This window comes from Cynocephalus volans, chromosome 6 (genome assembly GCF_027409185.1).
Source record: "Cynocephalus volans isolate mCynVol1 chromosome 6, mCynVol1.pri, whole genome shotgun sequence".
Taxonomy (NCBI): domain Eukaryota; kingdom Metazoa; phylum Chordata; class Mammalia; order Dermoptera; family Cynocephalidae; genus Cynocephalus; species Cynocephalus volans.
This window is the reverse complement of record NC_084465.1, coordinates 155,389,951-155,410,985: the sequence shown is the minus strand read 5'-3', so window position 1 is coordinate 155,410,985 and position 21,035 is coordinate 155,389,951. Positions and strand designations below refer to the sequence as shown.

At 43.7% G+C, this 21,035-nt stretch overlaps 1 pseudogene; it reads left to right on the top strand.

Annotated features, from left to right (window-relative positions):
* Window positions 1-859: 859 nt before the first annotated feature.
* Window positions 860-21,035, top strand: part of LOC134381096 (DNA-directed RNA polymerase III subunit RPC5-like) — a 54,211-nt pseudogene continuing 34,035 nt past the window's right edge.

Genomic DNA, 21,035 nt, shown 5'->3' with positions numbered 1-21,035 from the left:
CTGAATACGAATAATTGTAGACCACACAGTATAATAAATATCTGAGATTTTAGTAGAAAGAATAGAAATAAAATAATGTGTTTTGGGGGAATAGAGGTAGGTCATGGAGGTTCTGATTATCGTAAACACTGTCTCAGCCTCCTGCTAGTTTATAACCTCAACAAGCCACCTCACTGGTGACAGATGTTGGCACAGCAATTCAAAGTACAAGCAGTAAGTGGGGGGATCATTTATAGCAAGTACAGTTGTGTACAGCAAGTACAGTGAGTTGTATTTGACTTACTTTTATAATAGCTTTCGAGCTATTGTTGAAAAAAATGTGCATCAATTTTTGTACCTAGATTTTTGTTGCTGGAAAACATTCATAAAATAATCAAATTATTTGCTAATTTTAGTTACCATACAGCTTTAGCTGATCTGGAATGTCTTTAGCATTGCTGAGAGTAACGATTAAAGCCCCTAATGACAGTATCTTTGGGTTTTTTCCACTATGTAATTTGAGGGAGGCTTCCAAAATGAATCTACGCATTCACCATTAACCTGGATTAAACTGATGAAGGCTGATGATTTTGTGGTGTAATTACTCTGAGTAAATAACTAATAATGCGTCTTGACATTTGGGAAAATGTCCCCCAGATTCTATTTTCATGATGGCTAAAATACTCATGAAGGCCAGTAAGCCCCAATAAATGAGTCAAATTTGAAATTCAATTGTTAGAAACATTGGGAAATGCTTAGGGAGTCCACCAATATTTTAGAAGAGATGTATTTGAAAAGTCATCTCCAAATCCAGGAATTCTCCTAACTTTTTTATATGACTTCTTTTTCAGTTTATTGGCTCCTCCTCTTCCTAGTTATAATGGCCAGAGTTGATGGAGATGCAGTGGACACCGATGACATGCAGGTGCACTGTGCTGTGACAGCTGCCCCCCGTTTGGAGCGCTCTTCTGCGCATGCACTGGGCATCCGAAGGCTCTTCCCGCCTGCTCCAGCTGCACCAGGCACCCTGCCCCGCATGGGCCACTCAAGGCCATGGCCTGTCTGTGGCTGAGATAGGAGGTTTAACAACAGGGCTGGGTGATCTGACCCTAGAATTTTTGTCCCCAATGTCTCAAATAGTTTCTGCTGTGTTTACTAACTCCATGTTTATTTGGCCCAGATTTTTTCCCTCTTAATCTTTACAGTCCATCTGTGTTTTATGAGCAATTAAATCCATGAATAGTTTTGGTTTATTTCTCCTTAAATTTGTCAGAATGCGGTTTTTCTGTCTGTACAGAGTTTGATGTCTGAGAATGCCTGTGAGCCCCTTGCTAACGACAGGCATTCACATTTTTGATGTAAGTAAACCCAGTCACTAAGAAAGAGTTTTTTGAGTTTGTCCCATGTTTGCAAAGTCTCATCCTCACTTTGCGCCTTGCGTGCAGCAAGCCCTGACTGCTCATAGCCAGGCAGCCGCACATTCTGAGCTGGCTTCTGGCTTCCTCTCTCTTCACCCCACATGCGTCATTCCAGCCCCACCAGTGTTGGGGTGACAGCGGGGCCCCCAGGGCATGCCTCCTTATCTGGGCTGCAGGGGACCCACCTGGAGCCATGGGTCATGGTGGGGGTTTGTCACCAGAGAGCAAAGTCTTCCACTGCCTGTCCTGGGTAGACAGAAGTAATTAATTTTTAACTCTTGTTGTATGCTGTAATTAGAGGACTGTCTCTTGCCTTAGAAAAGAAAGGAGGCCAAGGATGCTCACTTAGACTTAGACCCACATTTTCTGAAACCAAGGGTTCAACACTGCTCGTGGTGAAGTCAGTCCCAGGAGATTGTCAGACAGCAATAAACTGACCTATGTGATCAACACACACACGTACTTACACACTTCCCTGTTATGAAAGGGATGGCTGTTGACATCATCTGGAAATATTTTATAAATGTTCAGTCAACTTTCTTCTTGGGCTTACTGAGAAATTCTGAGAGAGCACTTGAATTACTCTTGCCTAGTGTGTGTGTGTGAACTAGTTTAGACAGAAAGATGTTGGATGAATTCCACAATACTCAATACCTTTCTACTTCTAACTTCACAGTCTCATCATTAGTCCCTAAAGTTATACCCGAGATATAAGGATAAAAGTTACCACTGTTCAACCCCCTGGGTTAATAGGTGAGGAAACGAGGCCTGGAAAAGTTCAGGTGTTTCTCCAGAGACAGAGTTTGTAGTAAAGCTCTCACCAGGGCCAGGGTTCCTGTGCTCCTGTGTTCTTTCCATTATAGGTGTTGATGTCAGTGACTGAGTCTACACTCTATATGTACACACAAACACACTCATACACACACACGATCACATATACATTTAATACTCTCTTTGGAGGGAAGAGGCAAGGGGGATCTTGAGAAATCCTGGAATCACCAGTGGTTCTCTTCCCAAGTTATAAAAACTTCCTTCCCCTGCACCCAACCCTGACGGCCCTCCCCTCCCCCTTGTCTTCTACAAGGCCATTTCCTCGTGAAATTTATGTAAATAAAAATGATGTTCAAACTTAAAAAATGAGTAAGACGGCAGCAGTCCTCTCTTGCAGTTGTGTTTTGGTCTTGATGGGCGAGGACGTCTCTCCAGCAGCAGACAGCATGCATCTTCAACAGCTCTTTGCTGTGCTGACACGTGGAGACTAAATCGGAGAGAAATAAAAACGAAGGCATCAAAACCAACAGTTTGAAGAGTCCAGAACCAGCCGGGTCTAACCTGTAATCGGCTCAAGTTAACAGGTGACCCCAGTCTGAGCTGATTCTTTTCCTGCCAAGGAAAACCTTCGTGTGTGTTTGGCAGGTTGGAAGGAGGAGGCCATGATTTAGCCTAGACTCGGCTTTGAGGCTGAAAGAAACCTGTTCCTCAGGCTGTTTTCTCTCACCTGCTACCAGAGGGTGGTGGTCAGCCTTTGTCTCTAAGAGTCACAGAGGAGTGGTCAGGCTGGCCTGGGTCTCCCTGAGGAGTGTTGGGAACCAAGCCTTTTGCTTCCATGTATGGAAGGTCTGGCCTCATTGAGGCTATTCCTTGTTATTACTTATTGTCAAAAGGCTTACAAGGCCAATGGCTCCTTTTTTGATCTAGCGTTTCATTTTGAAAGAGTTTTAGATTTACGGAAGAGTTGCAAAGATAGTGCTGAGAGTTCCTGGTCCTTCTCGCAGCTTCCTCTAATGTTAACTTCTCACAAAACCATGGTGCATTTATCACCAGTACAATACAGTTAACTAAACTACACTACTATTAACTAAACTATAGATTATTTAGATGTCACCATATTTTCCACTAATGGCTCTTTTCCCTTTTAGGATCTCATCCAAAACCTCCCTTCCCCCATGGCATTTACTTGTGTCTCTTTAGTCCCCAGTCTGGGACAGTTCCTCAGTGTTTTTCGTGACCTTGACACCTGTGAATAATACTTGTCAAGTAATTTGTAGAATCTTGCTCAAATTGGGCTTGTCTGGTGCTTCTCATGGTGACACCGAAGCTGTGGGTTTTGGGGGCAGATGGCATAGGAGTGATGTGTCTGTCTCATCTCCCCACGCCCAGGGGCACGTGACATCAGCAAGACTCATCACCTGTGGTGCCACCTTCTTCCCTTGGTTAAGGTGGTGTCACCAGATCTCCCCACTGTGAAGTCACTGCTTTGCCCTTTCTGTACTCTGCTAAGCCTCAAGTCCTGGAGGCAGGAGTGTTGAAGACCGCATGGTCATGTGTTAAGACTACCAGAGAAATCAGGAAAGATTTGGGGTAGAGCTTCGAGGCTGTGCCGATGTTGTGCTTCTCAGCAAAGTTTTGAGCATGAATTTTAGCATTGCTCAGGGCGCCTTGCCTGCAGCAGTTGTTACTGTGTGTTATTCTCATGGTGGTGTCTGTTTCCCTCAGCCCTTTCTCATTTGTTATTGTGATTACTCTGTAAGAAAGATGTGTTCCTTCTCTCCCATTTTCCTTATGTGTTCTATCATTTATATCAGCATGGGCTCATGGCTATTTATTTTATTCTTTGGGGTATAATCAAATACTATTATTATTTAGTTTAGTTGCTAAAATTGTTTTGGCTTTGACCATTAGTAGCTCTTTCAGGATTTTCCCTTTTGAAATACTGCCATCTCCACCCCTTCACACCTTGCTCCCAGTATTTTCTTAAATCACTTGCTTACTTTCTGGCACAACAAGATGCTCCAAGCTCATCTTATATTTTCCCTTCCCCAGCCCTAGACTCAGACACTTCTCCATGGATCCCTGGTTCCCTTTACTGGAGAGTAGTGTTAAGAACCAGAGTCTAGCTGCTGTGCTTACTGCTCCTGGGGCATCAGTGTCTAAGCTGTCTCAGCAGGCAGGACTAGAAAAAACGTGTGCATGTTAACACATGTATACACGTTCATATGTATTTATTTCTGTGTACTCATTGTACACGTATTAAAATAAACAGGAGCTCATACTGATCTCTCTGGCTGTAATCTAGAAGTATAGGGTTCATTCTAGCATCTCCCCCCCTTGCTTATTTGTAAAGTTTTTTCTCTGTGGGTAAGGTACACAGGTCTCATTATCTATGATGTATTAACTGATCTGTTTAATCCTAGTATACAGGTAGTTTCAGAATTGTTAACCTCTACTCCTATGAGAAACAAATATACTCACTAGACTATAGTTCTTATGTATATTCGTTTTGTCTTAAGCCCTATAGTGCCCAGTCGGGTAGATCTTTTAAAAAACAACCCCTATTATAACCACCCTGTTCTACCACCCCTCCCCCGACTCCTAATTCTCCTTAAGTCGCTGTATTAGCTAGTTTTCTGTTGCTGATATCAGAATATCTGAAACTGGGTAATTTATAACAAAATGAAATTTATTTCTTACAGTTTAGGTGGCTGGGAAGTCCCAGGTCCAGGGGATACATCTGGTGAGGGCCTTCATCTTGGTGGGAACTCTGTACAGAGTCCCATGGCAGCCAGGGTATCACGTGGTGAGGGGTGGGCAAGAGAGCTTGTTAATGTGCTCACTTGCTCTCTTTCCATCAACCATTCATGAGAGCATAATCCTCACAACCCAATCACTTCTAAAAGGTTCCACCTTTCAACACTGCTGCATTAGGAATCAAGCTCCCACGTGAGCTTTGGAGATGACAAACATTCGGACCATAGCACTTGCTCATTTTTCTCCATTGAAGTTACCATATTCTATTTTCTACACAGTTATTAAATTGTGTCTGTCTCCCTAAGTAGGATGGAAGCTCTGTGTGGGCAGGGGACTTTGCTGTTTTGTTCACTGTCACCTTGGAGAGTGCCTGGCACATCATGGTACTCAGCACATATTCATTAAGTGAAGGGAGCACAGGCAATTGAGATTGAATACCACATGAACGCAAGTGTCTGTTTACGATAAGTGGACCCCGAACAGAATTTTAATAATTCTACAAGTAATCTGGGCAACTGATCAGTATTTCTCTATTTTTCATTTTTGCAGCAAATCAGCATTTTTAAGACAAGCCTCAGCCACTCCCGTGAAGCCTCCTGGAAATCTGCTGACATCTCACAGCACTGGAATAACCTTCAGGACTAGCTCCCAATCTGGACTGTGCACTGGAACCCAGTTCCTGGGATCTGTTTCTGGGACTATGATCAAATTGGCCTGGGGTAGAACCTAAACACTGGAATTTTTACAAATTGTGATAAAGTATACATAACAAAATTTACCATTTTACCTATTTTTAAGTGTACAGTTCAGTGACATTAAGTACATTCATATTTTTGTGTAACCATCACCACCAGTCATCTCCAGAACTCTTCTCATCCTGCAAAACTGAAACTCTATACCCATCTAAAACTCTATACTTGTTACTATCCCACTCTCTTTTCCCTCCCAGCCTCTGGCAACCTCCATTCTACCTTCTGTCCCTATAAATGTGACAACTCTAGGTGCCTCTGGAAGTGGAATCATCCAGTATTTGTCTTTTTGTGACTGTCTCATTTTACTTAGCATAAAGTCCTCAAGGTTCATCCACGTTGTAGATATGTCAGATTTTCCTTCCCTCTTAAGGTTGAATAATGTTCCATTGCATGTATGTACCACACTTTATTTATGCATTCATCCATCGATGGGCACTTGGGTTGTTTCCGTCTTTTGCTTATTGTGAACAATGCTACTGTGCACATGGTGTATAAACATCTCTTTAAGTACCTGCCTTCAATTCTCTTGGGTATCTACCCAGAAGTGACATTGCCAAAACACTGGGATTTTAAAATGGCTTTTCAGATGGTTCTGAAGAGCAGCCAAGGCTGTGAACCCACGTCCCAAAGTCTTCATCACATCACACCACAAACCGGCTGGGATCTCAATGGCTAAAGGCACTACATTCATATTTTTAAAATATATAAATGCATAATAGTTATTAGATGCCACACACAAGCAATTCAGACTCATGTTTATAGAAAAAATTAAAGCTGAAGAGATTTTGACAATGGGTTTTTAGGAAGTAGTCATAATGTCAATGTACCATCTGCAGCCCTAAATGCAAAGTTTCCTGTGAGCTTCCTTGTCTCTCCCAGGGTTTTGGTGGGAACTATAAGTGAGGGACCCAGAGCCTCTGAAAGTGCCCCCTGTCTCACCCCCAGAGAGAAGGGGAGCTTCTTAGCAGGACTCCCCCGTCTGTCTTCAAGCTGGTGGGTTTCACAGCAGTCCCATAACATGGCTTGCCCTGGACCATGAGCATGGGGCTACAGAAGTACTGCCCAGCTGCTCGTCCTGTCGCTGTCTTGCCCCTCAGCAGGGCCCAGGGGAGCTGGCCAGTGTCAGGCAGGCTGCCGGCAGCCTCTGGGAAGCAGGAGTCCCTCCCACCATCTCGGGCCAGAGCCTCCAGTTCTCAGGAATGAGGTGAGGCCTGGGGGGCTGCACCGTGGGCTGGAGGTGAGCGGGGGGCAAGGAGCTTCCTGTTGCCTGGCGCTTAGCTGCTCCCACCGGAGAGCAGGTGACTGCCTGTAAGTGAAGGAGGGGAGCCGGGGAGAGGGGGCTCCAGGCGGTGGGTCCTGCCCACCTGGAGGAGGGCTGACCATGTGGTAAGTCTCCATGGCTCCCGCTCCCTGGAGTCAAGGTCATTGTTCAATGGAATGATGGCCATTGTGCTGGGACAGCTGGGTCTGCATCCCGCACACAGGCATGTCACCACAGGGCCCAGCTGTGCAGGGTGGAGTGGGGCAGCCACCACCCAAGGGCAGTTATTATTTCTGAGAGTGTTGGCAACACGGGGTCTTCAGTTAATTGAAGGGGCTCTTCTACCTGCATCCCAGTGACCATTGATCTCGAGCTGTCACACAGCCTCCATGCCTTTCACCTTCATTCAGGTCACTCCTATTTGCTTTCTCTTCAAACACAAAAATAGGTGCAGCCCTGGCTGAGAAATCCCCACCCTCCCCCATATACATTCACACAACTTTGTGTGTGGGTGGGTAGGTCACACACACACACACACACACACACACACACACACACACACACACACACACACACACACACACACACACACACACACACACACACACACACACACACACACACACACACACACACACACACACACACACCTCTACCTCCTGATGCCCTCTGAGCTATTGGCTCCTGTTCTAACTACCTGCCTATAGAAAGATATGGCAAGAAGGGTAAGCAAGGAGGGTAGTCCACTGTCTCTTCTTTATCTACAAGCTTCCCACAAGCACCCCAATTTTGTCCCTGTGGGGCTCCCTGTGGTGCCACCGGCCCTCCGGGTCCTGCTGGGTGCAGGCAGTATCCTGCTCCCATGCAAACCCTGGCAGAGAGCTGAGAAACAGCTGCCCCGTGTGCTGAGGTTGTGGCCTGCACCCTGTGCCCATGCACAGAAGTCCTCACTAGGCCTCACTTGTGTCCACCGTTGATATTGATACCAGATGGATAAAGGTGGCCACCACATTTTTGCGAGGGACAGATGAAGGTATGGAGGAGGAAGGAGGAAAGAGACAAGTATCTATTGATCATCTGATACAATGTTTTCAATTTTTCTTGTCTACTACTCCAAGCAATAAATATATTTGTGTATAAGATACAACTGAAACAAAAATTCTGTGAAAAGCTTACCCTTACTATGTATGATAAAGAAAAAAATCTAAAACGTTAACATCAAATATGACTCTGAAAAGATTTTTAAGTTCAAATCCCCAGTAAATCATTTACAATCAACAACAAAAATCATTTCAAATCATGACTTCCTAAATTGATTTTCCTTTCCATGAATAGGCGGCAACCCACATTCTCAAAACCACTAGCACCACCACGTGGCAGATGCTAACGCTAGCATGTCTCACTTAACAAACACAGGGCATACTTGACGATAATATGAGTAGCTCTGTTTTACAGAGGAAGAAACTGGAAGCTCAGTTTAAGTCATTTGGAGAAATGCTTTGCCTAATAAAAGCCAATTTGGCGTATACAGAGCTTCCTCCTTCTTGTTACTCTCCCTGGGCTTCTGTGGCAGGAGTGGACATCTCGCCTGCTCTGGATGAAGGTGCTTTCTGGAGCTGGGTCTGCTTGGGGTCCCCGGTGGCAGCAGCTGCTCTTCAGTCTGCACCTGAGGATGCAGGTGACCCCTTGGCAGCCTTGTCTCACCTCCACGTCCCCCGCTCAGTGCTGCTGACCCAGCCGCCCTCACTCACCCTGGAGCACATCCTCTGCAGGAACTTCTTCCCTAGTGTTTGGGTTTGTTGTTTTGCTTTGCTCTGCTTTGTTTTTTAATTGGCAAAGTCTGTTGCTTTGCCTCACATGGGGTGACAGAGATGCAAAAGGATTACTCAAAGCCCATTTCTTCTGAGCAGTGAGAGACCCCAAAGGGGTTAACTTCCCAGAACCCTCAAGAGAGAGGCATTCCTCCTTTGGGAAATTAACCCTAAACTGGGGTTCTGTCTCAGTATTTATTCTCCAGGCCAGAGGGTTACAGAAAAAGAACATAGGTGGAGTTACGGTTAAGTATAGTTTAACAATAGAAGCTGGTAACATCAGTGAAATAAAAAAGTGACATTCCATAATGCAATTTGCAAAAGGTTAAGTCAATCCACCAACAAAAGCTTGTGCTTAGCAAATACTGTGTTTTCCTACAGCAGTTTCCTCAGTATTTTTACATAACAAAAAAGCAACTTTCTTAACATATCAATCAGTAGGTTAACCTGCTCCAAGGACATCTGTCCTTGAGCCTGCAACTTTGCTGTGTTACAATTCTATATCCACAATAGAGACTTTAGCCTGGGGAAAGTTTCCTGTCTTTTGCAAGGTTAACATTTCTATATGTAATTTTAAAAAGTTAGGTTATATCTGAAACTACAGGGCTTTGGAAACTAGGCCCTGTGAAATACATTTGTTTTATAAATGTTAGTATACTCCACAAAAGTCTGTGACACTGCAGGCTTAAACTTGATTCAAATGGAATATATTCAAGACTGAGTTGAAATGAGTGCTTCATTTCTCTATGGAACGTGCTCTTCTCAGGGTCTTGCAGGAGCAGGCACCCATCCCATGGACCACATCTTTCTCTCGAGGGGTACGTGTGCCTGCCCTAAGGTGTTCCCTCCTGGGATTTAATACAGTGTTTCAATCTGAGACCAAGCTTGAAGAGAGAAGCTGAAATTATACCACAAAGTTCCTTCCATTCCTTCCATATTCCCTCCAAAAACGTATGTGCGGATCACATTTTGTGTTTAGTAATACTCTGGGTCCAAGAAATAGTGTGGAAAGCAGATGACAAGCTCTGGTCCGTCAGTGCTTCTCCAACCTTAGCATGACTGGGATCCTCTGAGAGGTTTGTTACAGGGCAGAGTGCAGCTCACCTGGAGTTTCCCGCCCAGCAGGTGCTGGCTTGGCTGGAATTCTCATTTCTAACAAGTTTGCAGGTGCTGCTGCTGGTCTGGGCACCCCTTTTGGACAGTCCCAGATCTAGTTGAGATTTCTTCCCACATGAAGCATCTGGACTGATCTGAAGCCTGGCAAGGGGCTTTTTGGGATCCTGGGAGGTGGGGAGAGCCCTGTAGGTCAAGGTCAGCCTGTGCTGAAATGTGTTTCCAGGTGCTACCAGCACCTCTCTTTCCTTTTCTGAAAGTTTGCTCTCTCCCAGAAGCTGGAAGCCAGTGATTGACAGCTCCAAGTGCACCTCTCCCTGGCTGAGTCCATCCCATCTGTTAGAGCATATGCTTGGAAACCCGCAGGCCTTCTACCAGAAGCTCATTATCTGAAAACTACTAAGCCAGCAGCCGTGAATGTCTCCTCACTGCCCATGACAGTAAGCCATGCTGCTGCTGCTCTGTTGCTGCTGAGACGCAGGGTTGACAGGTGCTGCCCAGCCCCTGCCCTGTGGTCCTCTCCCTCCCGGGCTCCGTTCCACTGCCCTGCAGAGAAGTGCCACAGAAAGACACTCCTGGTCCTAGGAAACTCCTGGTCCTAGGAAACTATTGGGAACTTTGGCACTGACACATAACTATTTTTGTAGCAATTATCAGTTTTAGTGAGGGCTACACTCTGCACAACATCGATTTTTCTCTTTTAGATCCCATGTTTAACACCCAACAGAAATGTCTTGAAATGAAGCCAAATCTGCAAATGCCCTCTGAGCCCTTGGATGCATACAGGTCCCCCGTGGGTCTGTGATGCAGGGTGCTGGATCTCCCTGAGTCAGAGGATGTCCTGGAGCAGCCCTAGGGATGCTGGCAGGGACTCAGCCACTGGGCTTGGGGCACACCTGCCCACCTTTTCTCACTTTTGCTCAGGTTAGTTTGCTGGAGTTAGGTTACACGAACATTAATAACACATTATTATTGTTTGACTATGTAGAAAAAAACCTGAACAAGAGGGAAAGGTAACAGTATCTTTTTCTGTTCAGTATGCAAACTAGATTGCTGTGATGTGCCTGAAGATGAGCTCTCTCCATTTATAAACTGGCCTGTGAGCTTTCTGGCCACAATGTTACCTACACCCCAGGCAAGGCATCTCAGAGAGGTCAGGAATCCCTCCCTCATTTTATTCCAACCATGACAGGCCCAGTGCCTTCAGATGGTTACTTTTCTCTGAGGAGAGAAGATAGAATGGAGATGCGGACTCTCCAGGAATGCATGACCAGGTGACTTTTCAAGAAATCTAAATGCAACTCTGGTCACCTGGACTTGGAGTTACAGCAGACCTGGCTGCTCCTTGGCTCCTGACGGGTGGAGAGGTTGAGCAAGTGAGTTTCTGTAGACTGGTGTCTGCCTTAAAAAGAAACCCTCGTGGCCGACCTGGATGAGTCTCAGAATACATGGCAGCCCCTGGCAGGGCAACGGGAAGTCAAGAGCTGCCTTTCTGGGAGAACAAGCTCCTCTTCCATTAAAAATCATACATAGAGTCTAACAGAAATGATTCAGTACAATTATATGGGTCCAAACTGGAGCCTCTTACCTGCGCTTGAACCTGGGGCAAGAGGAAATTGGGTATGTGTAGACTGACGCAAACAATTAAGGACAAAGGTCAAGTTCACTGAGAGCAGCTGGGATGACCTGCTCTTGCCAGACCTGACTCTGTTTCCAGCCTGTGAATGACAGCCTGCCACGTCCGCAGGGCAGAACTGAAGGGAAACTGGCACCAGCATGCTTGTTCTGAAGTAAATGGGTAATGTTGGTACAGTGCACCCTGGCCCAGGATGTGGGTGAACGAGCACAGCACCCTCTCCCAGGCTCTGAAATATACAAATGCACCCCAGGGATGGGATGCAGAAGAAACACATCCCATTGCAGCAGTAAAGTGCTGACACCCCAGCTCTGTCAGTGCTGCTGCAGTTCTGTGCTGTCTCACTTTCCACAAGCTCTAGGGCCACACCCACAGCCAGGAGCCCGACTTGTGAACTGGAGAGGGGGCCACTGGAATAGGGGGTTGGCTGCGTGCAGGAGCTCATACACTTTCCCCTCCATTTCATCCCATCCTTATGGTGCAGTTGGCAGAAGCACCCAGAGCCCCGGTGCAGTGTAAGTTCTTAGGTGCTACTGGAGGGCTTGGAGAAGAGCAGGTGTCAGCCCAGGGGAGCAAGAGTTCCCAGGAGCCACTGTCAGCAGAAGTAGCAGAAACTGCATCTGCAACTTTCTCTCACAAAGCCTTCCCAGACACACCATCTCCTTTAACCCTATTAATGCTGTAGAGGTAGGTGGGAGACGTGGCCCCATTTGACAGAGGAGGAAAGTGGGGTTCCGAGAAGTGCATAAAGCAGCAGGCAAGGCATCCTCTTAAGAATGCCGCACCCTCTCCACACCACCACGGGCATCTGGGTGTGCCTGAACCCTGCTTCTCTTCCAGCACCCCGCCTCTCTTCCAATGCTTTGTTCATCTGCGAACCAAAAATCATTTTAATATGGAAGAACTTCATTATCAGCCCTCTCCCAGAACTTTCTTATGAGATGCCCAAGGCCAAAGAATTAAGGACAAATTTTTCTATTAGTAGTTTCAAAAGAAGATCAGCAACATAATTAACCCTGGCCCCCTAGCAGAAAGGTTACATGGGGCAGTTGGCACAAATGGAACTCTAGAACATTAGGCAGCATTTTCACCAGTCCACAGGTGGACACAGAGGGAAGACTGCTGCTGCCCCACATGCAGTCATCAGTAAGAATCCATACAAATCTATTTAAAAGGCAGGGCACATTGCTCCCTTGCTGGCCAGTGAGAATAAAAGAAAGCACAGGAGCTTAGAGGAAAAAAAGAAAACAGGTCTTCAGCTCCAGGAGGAGTTTCCACAGAGAGAAAGTTCATTCCAGCCAAGGCTCTTGTCCATTCAGCATTTACCCAAAAGGGGAGATTTGAATTGAGAGGCTGGAGGGATGGTGCCAGGTGTGTAGCTGAGCTGCTCTTACCTGGGCAGGGCGCTACCTCCTAACTCAGCAGATCCTTACAGTGGCATTTCTGGAGGCCGCAACCACCTACAATACCTGTGCTTCACACATGCTCACACACACACACCACACACACACAATACACATACAGAAGCATATATAGACATACACATATATATATCACACCCCGACATACACACATACCACACCACACCCAAAAACACACACACGCAGAAGCATATGCACATACGCACCCCACACACTGCACATATACACAACACACACCATACCAGACTTGACACACAACACATCAAAGGCATCACCCACACTGCACACACACAAACACAACAAAGACACACCATTTCACACACAGAGCACATACCACACATCACACAAATGCGGACATACAGCACAACACACCAAACACATCAAACTACACATATTCCACACAACAGATGCACTACACACAGCAAACGCATACATCACACATACACCGCTCACACAGCACACACAACACAATACACATATAGCACACAGCACAGCACACATGCCCATCACACCATGCACACTACACACACACCCCACACACATCACACTACACACACCCCCACACTACACACACACACACACACACACACACACACCACACCCCTAGAACAAGAAGCATGTCAACCGTGAGCTTCCACTGCCACCTAGAGGTTCAAATGTGGACGAATCAACTCAAAGAATAAAATTATTTTGTGATCTTAAAACATGATCCTGTCAAAGAGCAACTGCTTATTTTTCAAGACTAAGGGCCCAGGAGGTTCAAATTAGGGGAAAAAAGATGGATGTTATTTGGATAAGGAATCAACAACATTTATTTAATAGAATTTTCTGTCTGGTTTCTTTGAGTCCATTTTGAGCTGCTACAACAGAATCCCTGAGACTGGGTAATTTATAATAAACAGAATTCACTTGGCTCATGATTCTGGAGTCTGGGGAGTCCAGGATCGAGGGCTGCATCTGGCGAGGGCCTTCTTGCTGTGTCATTTCATAGCAAAAAACTGGAAGGGCAAGGAGTACGCGTGCGAGAGAGGGGGCAGGAGAGCAAGCTCGTCCTTTCTGTCAGGAACCCACTTCCTCAGTGAGGGCACTAATCCACTCCTGAGGGCAAAGCCCTTAGGACCCACAATCTAAGAGATAAGGTTCCACCTCTCCACACTGCTGCATGAGGATTAAATTCCCATGACATGAACTTTGGGGGACACATTCAAACCACAGCAGTTGGGGGGGTGCGGAGGGTGGACCTAGAATGGCATCACTGTGGTAAAAAATCCCCGCAAAGGAGATATCTAGAGGTCTTAGAGGAGTTTGGGGAGAAAGGCCAAGGGGAGGGGTGGACAACTTGAAGTTACACTGTGAAACCATTTGGCTCAGGCTTCCAGATCAATCAGTTTGGAAATTCTCACAAATTAGTATAAAACTTTGTCTGAAGGGCCTGAGCATCAGTTCTCTCAGGATGATTCTATTGTCCAAACAAGGTTGGGGACCATAGCGTATATGGCAGGGGTCAGCAAACAGTGAGTAGCTGCCTTCAGTACTGCAGGTCTCTGTCGCAACCACTCAACTTTACAGCCTGAAAACAGCCATAGATAATCCATGAACAAATGAACACAGCCGAGTTCCAACAAAACCTTAAAGACACTGAAATTTGAATTTCATACATTTTTCACTTGTCGTGTAATATTCCTGTTCTTATAATGTGTTTTTATTTAAAAATCTAGAAACCATCCTTAGCTCACAGGTTGTTCACAAACAGTCTGTGGCAGTTCTGGCCTACGGACTGTCATTCAGCACCCTTAGTTTCTGTCACTGACTCTGGGACGACTTTCAATGTCTACTGTAAGTGCATACTGGATTTTTAACCACTGCTGAATACTACTGCCCTGTAATATTGTCAGCAAGGTTATGGTTACCTTATTATCGATATCTTATGTATACATAGGATCCATGCTTATTCTTGATAGCACATCTAATGGGCATCTATTTGCTTTTCCACCAAGGAGAACAGCAAAGCCAGCAATCTGAAGCAAAGTTCCAACTTATGTTATTCTGATGATCTCATCCATAACTTGAAGAATCCATGGACCATCCAGATAGTGTAGAAAATGCCTCTTGATTTCTGCTGAAGTGAACAATGACCCTGCCTCAGCCTGAAAGGCATTCATATGAGCTTCAGCTCATGGGCTAGTGGTGTATGGAAAAGTTTGCCATAGATCTCCTCCATGCAGGCCAAGACAAAGTCTGTGCAAGTTGTTAAGATACCCTGCTGTACGTAGTATGTACCCCAGGCCAGGTAGAAAAAGTTAATACAGAAACTTAGAAAAAACAAAAAGCCACCTGACTTCCCAAGATAGAGCCTAAAGACTTATGAGGTTCATTTAAATAGCAGAGAGTGGGCCGAGCCCGTGGCACACTCGGGAGAGTGCGGCGCTGGGAGCGCGGCGACGCTCCCGCCACGGGTTCGGATCCTATATAGGAATGGCCGGTGCACTCACTGGCTGAGTACCGGTCACGAAAAAAGACAAAATAAATAAATAAATAATAAATAAATAAATAAATAAATAGCAGAGAGTGAGATCTTGGGGTGTACAGGTGAGACCAATTGCATCCTATTGCTCAGTATCCTCCTGATCATAGCTCTGATTAAATGTTGCCTAAGTTGAGCCAAAAAGATCTGGTCACTGCCCATGTCAATTTAAGTTCAGCTGGTTAGATTGGCCAATTGTGTGGTATATACATAGGAAAATTCCCCAGGGACTAAAACAAGGAACAAGGGATTGAACTGTGGGAAAATTAAACTTCCTGGGACTTCTCAGACCCTGTAATAATAAATAAGCCTAGCTCTCTGATTCTTCAGGTGGTATGAGATTGAAATCTATAGCTGCTTATCTAATTGCTCTAACCTGAAATAATAATAATCTCTCAATTCTTCTGGAGGGTCATTTACAGCCCTGTGGAGATATGTAGGGTAGGCCCCCAAGGCTAACTATCTCCTTATCTATTTACATTTTAAGGAGGAAAATGGCCTAGAAACTTGGTGAGGGCTCAGGTCTAGCTCCTGGGGGGATATTATTTACTTCCCAAAGGGCTAGAGAAAGGAGACCCTTCCAGAGACACCAGGACCACTGCCTCCTGCCCCTTCATAAGCAGGAGGGGAAAGTCATTTTCCTCTCCCTCTAGGATATTGGTGTAGGACAAATGACCTGGCTCTCAATGTCACCCAGGGGTAGGACTAGAAAAGTAGGGCAACACATTATTTACTGTGAGTTATTTAATAAGAAATCTGTCTCTGATCAGAACACCTGCATTCAGGATAAAATTAACAAAAATGCATATAAAAGCCCTACCCAGCCAAAAGGAAAGTGTCCCAAGAAGGAGGTATTGAATGCCATGAGGAATGAGAAGTCAGACAAGAACTGAAAGTGTCACTTTGATTTAGGAAAGAGAAAGTGGATTCAGAAAAACGTGCAGAAACTGTCAGCAAGGAAATAGGCAAATCTTTGAAGAGGTTTGTTGTGAGAAATAAGACCATCTGATGCAATGTGAGGGGTGCTGGGAAAAAAGAATGGTTTGGTTAGGGCCCTCAACTTGGGTCCAGTCGGGTGTGGTTTTAGCACATCCTTTGCAAGCAAATTGTGTGTGTGTCTGTGTGTATGTGTGGAGTTAGTGCACATGTGCAGCAATGTATCTTTTTAGTGTTATTGCTGTTCTTGTGTTCTTCACAGAGAGAGAGAGAGTTTTAGTGAAGCAGGCAGGTGGGCGTCTGCCTTGGGCATCTGCCCTACACAGCCATGCTTTCCAACCTGTGTCTTCCGAGGACCTTTTGGCCAGTTACCTAGCTCATAGACCTGCGTGTGAGGGGTCTGGGGACCCAGCCTGGCATGTGAAGGGTTCATGACCCAGTCTGGGGAGCTCCAGATCCAGCCCTAGCTCGACAATTGGCCCAGTCAGGGCAGGATTACCAGGAGGTAAAAGAGCCTGGCAACTAGCATAGTCGTGGAGCTAGACAACTGGCGTCACGAACAGGATTAAGAGCACTACAGCTGGCAATGTCAACAGAATCCCGACATTAGCCTTAGTCACAGAGCACCACAAGGGGGAAGAAACTCGGTGAGAGGGTTATAGAAAGAGATTTGAAGTCACTACTGTGGATAAAGGGGATGCAATTTAACCAAAGAGAGGCAGCAGGACTCGGGCACTGTGTGTTTTTCTTCAGCAGCACTCAGATGACTGGGCGAAGGTAAAGGGAAGAATGATAATTATTCTCTTGGGTAGTTTTGGTCGTGCCACACAAGTATATTGAAAGGACAGAAAGAAAAGGGAATAAAGGATGTAAGCAAGAGTTATTAAAATTTTAGCTCTTAAAATCTAAGTAGGACGAGGATGAAACTGTAAAAAAGCTTCACAGACTTTCTAAGATTTTTAAAAACTATGGAACATGATGAATAAATGAGGATTAAGGATATTCTTCACTATAAATATTTGTTTTTACATTTTTCATTAGATGTGTGCAAGCAAAAAAAATGTGGTATCTATTAATCAAACTATGGAAAGGGATTCCATTTGCTATGTATAGTTTATTTTAGAATCCAAGTAATTAATTTACATTTAACTCATAAATTTTGGCAACATACATTCTTCTAGTTCTTCAGTTACATTTTTATCCAACTCCTGCTGCATCTGAAATGAATCAAATATTTTTTATTATGTCTAAGTTAAACAAGGGACATTATCATGGGAATGAGATCATATACAAAATGTCATCTTTAAACAATACTTTTAGAAACTAGACTCAACCTGAGCATTGCTTAAATAGAAAAATAATGGCATAAATAAAACAAAATTGCTACTTATTTTAAGCTTAGATAATAGAGAATGTGTATGCAATGCTTTTTAATCTGATGAAAAGTATGATTAATATTGATCTACTGAATATACATCATTTCAGAAGGCTGATGTTTTATCTCTTTAGTACAAAGATTAAACAATTCAAGTCATATTTTACACTGAATGCATTATTTTGTATTAGCAAGGCTCTGCTGGTTAAAAAATGTTAGTCAGTATTTTCACTTCAATGTATTTTTCCTTAAAATGAACTTTCCATTCTCCACTTGTAGAAAATTAAAAATTTAGGCTATTGCACACAATCTTAAACACATAAATGAAGAAAGTGGTAATGGCATAATTTTGTCCTGTGAAAATTCCACTGGCCAAAGATTAAGTAATAATAGTAAGCTGTCTGCATTACGAATAAACATTATTCACGTGAACACAAAGACATCAGAAAGTTTGCTTGAAAAAAGGATACATATAGATTAGAGACAATTTTCAAACTTAGTGTCTTTGATTCGTGACTTTCTGGGAAAAAACAAGGAAACAATATATACTTCTTTCATTGTAACTTTGATTTCCTTTCAGGAATTAGCACCCGTTTCTTTGAAACATTTGACTTAACTATAGTTACCTACTTCATTGTAAAATGTACAGGAATATTTCAAACTATATTGCAAGCATCCCCATCTGGAGTGGTCTTAATGTGAATCTTTCATATAAAAACTGTTCTCTTTCTAAATGACCAAAGCAGGGTCTACCATAGTATCCTGAACACAATAAATACTTTTTGATCATGATAATGTGATATCCGATGCCCTTTACAAGCTTTAGGTGCAAAGACAAAATTTTTTGAGTAAGTTTTCCCAATATTTTGAGAAACTTTTCTGTAACATTTCTGTGACAATAGCATTACAGACAGGCCTTATAAAATGACTAACGGGACAAAAGCTAGAATTTCTAGACAGATCTTATGAAAGTAGTGACTCTATGCCAGATGACGGGAGAAGACTTTATTCAAAGAATCTTATGTTACCATTAATAAGCACTATGTAAAATGTAAATCAATTTTTACATGACTAGAATTAAGGTACTACCAATGTAACGTTATTATCTTCCCCCCCCAACCATGTTCTCCTAAATACTTACTTTCTATGTGTAACAGATTTTATTGCTTTTGTACCCCATTTATAAATACTTTCATAATACATCAATGTTACTTAAATAAAAATGAAATTGCCTTCTCGAAAGATTGCTTAAATTTGTAGTGAAGAAGTCTTAATTATCGAGCTAGAGAATACTTTTTGCATAACAAATTTAAGATGAGCTGGTCATTTTTTCCTCCTTACTCTTAAAGAGTACATGGTAAAAGGAGCTGCCTCTACTCCAACCCTGGAGTGGCTGCCTCCTACACAAACTCTCTTCCAGCCTTTCACTGGCCCTTGAATAATTTACAACATAAATAAGAGCTGAGGGCAACCACCTTTGGAATGAGATAGCAGGTGCGATATGCACATCTGCAGCTTCATTTATACTTGTGCATTTTTCAGACATAAGAAGGTGAGAAAGTTATACACAGGACAGCAATGTATCCTGAACTTTAGCTAATTAGAAGGATTCTGTGGTGTAGTCTTCAAACTACTACCAGATAAACCTAAGGGTCCACAGAGAACCCTGCAGGATTGAGAGATAAGAAAGTCACAGCTTCAGAGCTCTCCCTCCTCAGCCAGACAGCTCTACTTCTGTCTGTTTTATACAATATGGTTTCATGCAAAGTTCCCTTTTTAACAAAAGAAAAGTACTATTCTTCCATAAAGAGTTGTGGAAAAGGTATGAAAGTCACTGGCTCAGTGAAAGTCCCTAATTTTATATAAGAGGCAATACAAACTGAGAGAGATTGTAGTTTGAGAAAGCTATTTGCTACAGGATAGGAATGGGCTTTCAGTCTCCTTGCTGAGCCTGGAGTTCTATGCCAGCTACTTCCTTTATATTCAGGAAAAATACATAGGCTTTTACATAAAACTCAGACAAAATGCATATGTGAGACTTTGTCAGGTAGCTCAAGACTATTTAGGCTGAGACATAAAAGAGTAGCTCTCTAAATTTTAAGTACTGATGCTATAAATAAAAATAAAGGAACAGAAATTAATATCATAACTTCTGTTAGTGGCAGTCAATATACTTAATCTATAAAGCACAAATTTTTTAAATCACAGAACAGAGAACTCTGAATAAATCTTTCGTCAAACTAAGCAAGCTGAAATTGAGAAAATTCTTCTTTAACAGAACTATTTATTTCCTGCAAATAAAACTCGGCTTATCAAAAGCAATCAACAAATGAATTATCCATGTCGCATGTTACTCGTGGCAGAATTAAAAGCACAAAATGATTTCTCTTTACCATCTAGCAGACTTCTGTCCAACTTCTCATTAGTAGTTGGTACATACAAATCCAGGCAGAAATAGTAAGAGAGCCTTCATCTCCCTGGCCTCAAGTTTCCATGTGAGGACTTAAACTCTCTACCTTCCTCGTGACAGGAGGAAAGATTTACCTAACGGGTGGATTTGGGTGAAGCACACTGAGTGTGCTTGCTGGGCTCCTTACCTCTCTTTGAAAAGCCCTGTCTGCCACAGTAACATGAATTTGGGGCAGCTGTCATCTCAGCAGTAAGCAGCCTGCTGCTGAAATGTGTTAAGTATTTGTTTCCACCACTTATGGCTGTGTGGGCAAGTGCCTGATCCGGGCGCAAGTACTTGGAAGCCCGCTGTGCTTGCACATCTAAGCCTTGTCCTCCCATTAGGTACGATGTGTTAGGAATAAAGCTGATACGTTGATGTCCACCTGTCTCACTCCTGTCTCCTGAACTCAGAAGGGAAAAAAGGAGTGTTATTTGCTGCCTATCCACCACACCCCAACAAGAAAGAGGACTGTACAGCACTTGTAGAAATGCTGCTTCTTCCTTGACTTCATAATCTCACTGTACAATCTTCAAAATAGCCCCCGCTTTAAAGAGGAGAAGAGTTGACAGGAGACGTTAGGAAGGGAAATATAGTGAAATAGCAAAGCACAACAGATACAGATATATGTCCATTCATTCAACAATAATTTATTGACAGGCTACTGTTAAATTATCCTCGAGAATACAGGTTGGAAAATAATGTTGTATCCTCTTTTTGAGACCAATTTGATAAATACATACACCACACACACATTCTTTGATAGTTAATACATCTTTAGTAACTACTGATGCTTTAAAATTAAAATTTGACATCATTTTCTACTTCAAGG